Genomic DNA, 4,522 nt, shown 5'->3' on the forward strand with positions numbered 1-4,522 from the left:
AGGAGGAGGAGGAGGAGGAGGAGGAGGAGGAGGGGGATGAGGAGGAGGAGGGGCTACTCGGGAAAAAGAGAGAATTACCTGTAGGTCTTAATATTAGATTTAGCAAAAGAACAGGCCCGAGGACCTTCCTTCCACGGAGTAATTATATTATTGTTACGAGCTTACCATGGCACCACCTCCTGACCTACAAGACCGTGCCCCTAAATACCACGGACCGCTTCTCTATGGCTCGGTGAATGTCCTTGGCGTATGCATAGTAGGCATAACTTATAATTAGTGCTCAGGTTGTTTTCTTTCTTTGTTTTCTCTGTAATGTAGATATGTTTACCCTCCTTCTGACATTATTTGAATCATTTAAAAAGCGGCATCAGACCCTACCTATCAGGACCAATCCTGGTTGTTGAGATGGTTACAACAACCCAGCAAAGAGCAAAATACTGGATAAAAATACTTTCTCAACTTGGGAATCAAACTTGGGTCACCTGATTGCAACGGCGAAGCGTCTGACCCCTACATAACAGACGCCTTTTTTTTTTTACATCATCATCATCATCATCCCTTTTCTTAGTGCTGAGATTTGATGTAGTTAACTCTTAATGTTTTACGAGAACAGCAAAAGTACAGCAAGAACGTCGGAGGGACTCACAGAATGGTTCGAGATAACATCCGGAGTAAGACAAGGTTGTGTCCTATCATCACTACTATTTATCATTATATGGATAGAATTACAAAAGAGGTCAACACAGAACCTGACGCCCTAAATTAATTACTCTTCGCTGATGACCAAAGCCTGGCACACAAAGATGAACGAAGTCTCCAACACCACATCACCAGATTAAACGAAGAATGTAACTACTACGACATGAAGATGAACATAAACAAAACAGAAAGTAAGAAAGTAAGCAGTATATTCACAAAGGATGGACGATTGAACAGACAAATTGAAACACGAGTACAAAAGGTCAAAAATGTTAGTTAACAGCTTACTCCACCACTGAAACATCCTTACATCCCCATGACATCAAAACTCAAAATGAGCAAAAACAACATATTCATCCCAACACCCACCTATCAATGCCAAACATGGACCACGAACAAGACATTAGAGCAAAGAATTACAACATGTGAAATGCAATGTCTTAGAAAAGCAGTAAACAAGACCAGGCGAGACCAAATTAGAAACTCGGTAAACAGAGAAATGGTGGGCACAAATGATGTCATGCATCACATCCAACACCAAAGAATCAAATGGTTCGGACATCTCATGCGAATACCAACACACCATTCAGCACAACGTGCCTACATGGAAGAAAAAAAATTCGATGGCGACAAAGCTAGAGGGCGACTGAGAGAGACCTGGATAGATGGAGTCAGGGAAACACTAACAACTCACGACATCCCTCTGATCCAAGCTCTCCGGCTGGCGACAGAGAGACGTCTCTTTCTTCTCGCGATACCCAAAAGGGTGTAAGCGGAGGATAAAAATATATTTTGTTTAAACTCTTAATATTTCCCGAACTTTCCCTCGCGAATAAAATTGCAGGGGAATAAGCTGTTTATGGACTCAAATCATGCCAAAAAATAACCTTTTTCAGTTCTGATTAGCAATGAGATTAGTTTATTTATCAATTACAGGCTTAGATCAAAGTACATTCCCCAGGGACACCATGTCGGGGAGGAGCCTCGAACGCCCGAGCTCGCAACCTCACGATTACGAGTCCGATAGCCAAAATACTAGACTACCAACACAGTATAAATCCATCTATTTACCGAAGGTTACTATTACTTACTCAATCCCCATACCGTCAGGTAGGCTACATAAAGCAGAGACCAATCAACGCCATACTTGTCTGTACCCTGTCCATCTCCTCCCAAAAAACTTATTTTAGCACATCTAAGCCCTCCCGTAGATCTCTTAGCCTGTCGATTCCAGCCCAACACTTTCTCTGCTATGCAGCTGCATGGCTTCCTGTGTGTTTGTCCAGTCCGTGGCCACCATCCTCTTCCCACTTCATCTTTGACTGGACGTAACCCATACCTCAGCTGATTCTTTAAGTCGTAACTTTACGACTAAGAGACAAACTCCGAAAATGTGAAACATTCTCTAAAAAGAGAAATATAAATGTAGGTGTTTTATGCCCCTACACACTCAATGTTAGGTTATTAAAAAGGCGGTCTTCGACCCTGCCTAGCTGTCAGAACCAACCCAGTCTGAGAGTCACACAAAACCCCAGCAGAAAGACGGAAATACATGGATTCGATAAAAACTCTACCCACACAGGAATCGAACTTACGTCATCTCCGTGAGACTTCGAAGCGCCTTACCGCCACACCACAGACGCTTAATACTCTCTGTCACTGTCAGATATGAACAACTGATTTGGTCACTTTTTTTCTTTTGTCCTGACCATATAATAATAATGATAATTATAATGATAATAATAATATTAATAATAAAAATAATAATAATATTAATATTAATAATAATAATGACATTTATTTAGCGCTCAACCCCGATTAAAGTACACAGATTCTGGGCGCTTTACACTACAATACAACAGTGAGGTGAAACGTTGTGTTCTGACCAAAAGAAAATCACTACAAATATTCATCTTATTGATATAAATACAGAAGAAACGTCAGCTGACATTTGAATAAATCAAAGGATTTGATATCTCTTAAAGTACTTGACAAAGCATTCTTTTCACCCATTGTTTTTAAGTATCATAGACGGTAAAAGAAATGTCTTTTTGTCAGCTGATGACCTTAAACTGCGAGTCTGAAAGTAGATCTACAGTCTCAACAGATTTGATAAATTATATGATGGCGCTTTATTATTCAAGCATTTGTGACATAGGGTGGCAAGATGACAGGTTATGGGAGGGCGTCACAGGAACGTTCTTCTTCTTAAATGTCCTTCTCTTTTTCTGCTGTCTGTCTTTCTTGCTTTTTTATTTGTAGTAAACAAAACAACTCAGACCATATAAGATGAAAGTAGAGATAAAAATCGATTCACACTCCTTGTTTCCAGCACTGTTTAGAACCTGAGAGCTATTCGGGTCTTTTTTTTTTCTTTTTTTTTTTGGGGGGGGGGTGTTGTTCTGTTTGCTAAAACTCCAAGTAACATGTCACAATATTATAACAGTCGCAAACCGTGTAACTCCAATATTACTACTTTCAAGGAAAACAGATTACGACTGTCCAGCGTGCCGCAACGTTGTATTTTGTAATTTCCATTCGATGAACTTGCAAACTGAAAGCAAGAAAAGAAGAGGACACAATGCAGAAAAAAAGGACAGTGCATTTTGGAACCTTGTTTGGAACCAAAACATCTCAAGCAGGCAGATTAGCAAGAGATAGAGTGTTCTATTGCAGAAAAAAGTTCAGAAACAGCGTCCAAATTTATACTGAAAACGATACGAGGAAAGCGGAGAAGTTTCACTTTGTAGACATTGTGCAAAGCGGTTTTTTAATTTAAAAAATTTACCCCTAATTTTTTACTTACATGGTTTACAACTGCTGCAGTCGATGTCCTAATAAGTGTCATGGATCCTTGTGTGGTCGAGTTATTATAGGCATATAACAATGTCGGGACACAATTTTTAAAGCTGGTGCAGGAAAATTTGAACAAAATCGTCGTTAAATTCAAAATAATACAAAACCCAAACAGAATACTATTAAGTATTGAAAACAGGACCTAAAAGGGGATGAAGATCGCAACTAGATCTGGTCAACCTTTATTTTCAGTCAGTACCCATTTTTACCACATTAAAGAAACAAATATTCGTTCCGCCCTCCAACATAATGTGGCCTAGATCTACTTCCAAGTGGGACATAAAATAATAGCGCTCACAACTGTGTGCTCCCCACCGATCACCAAAATTACCACATCTCCCTCTAGTGGGCGATATCGATCGAGTTGGTGAGCACTGATGTACACATTCGTAAAATTGGTATACTCACGATTTTCCTCAGACAATGAAGGTACACTATCAGTCTGATGTAGGAGCACGCTACTTGCTTCCACGGCAAAAATCGGTTTAACTTTGACAGCTTCTCAAGTTTTTAATGGCTCTCGTACCCAGAGACAGGATTTATCTAGGTTAAGCTGTTAACTGTTTGCACGCAACTCAGCTTGGAAACAAGCGGTGCACGGTAAAGTAGAGTCAGAGAATACTTTTTTTCTGTTGCCATCTGTTGTTTTGTTTTTTTCCAAAATGCACTAAAACTTCTGAGTAGGGAGGGGGGGGGGGAGTTTCGTTTGTTCGCGGGCGGCTTTTCCCCTTCACCATTTTATTCTCTGGTTTAGTCTAAATACAGAATGTACAATGTGTTGCGCAAATTTTCATGGGGGTATTTTGGCACAGAAAAATGTAGGTTTTCCGGGAGATTATCAGGCTTGGGGAACTGAGTGAGTATGTATTAGCACACTAGCTGCCCAACTTACTTATGCAACCTTACTCCCCCCTCCTTTGCCCCACCCCCTTTCTCTCTCTCTCTCTCTCTCTCTCTCTCTCTCTCT

At 40.3% G+C, this 4,522-nt stretch overlaps 1 protein-coding gene across 1 annotated transcript in view; it reads right to left on the reverse strand.

Annotated features, from left to right (window-relative positions):
* LOC101849824 (guanine deaminase) overlaps nt 1-4,128 on the reverse strand; it is a gene marked incomplete in the record, with an annotated part of 37,103 nt that extends 32,975 nt beyond the window's left edge. Inside the window, 1 exon segment of the mRNA XM_005092619.3 lies at nt 3,964-4,128.
* Nucleotides 4,129-4,522: the final 394 nt, after the last annotated feature.

The sequence above is a fragment of the Aplysia californica genome, unplaced genomic scaffold (assembly GCF_000002075.1).
Source record: "Aplysia californica isolate F4 #8 unplaced genomic scaffold, AplCal3.0 scaffold00049, whole genome shotgun sequence".
Classification (NCBI taxonomy): domain Eukaryota; kingdom Metazoa; phylum Mollusca; class Gastropoda; order Aplysiida; family Aplysiidae; genus Aplysia; species Aplysia californica.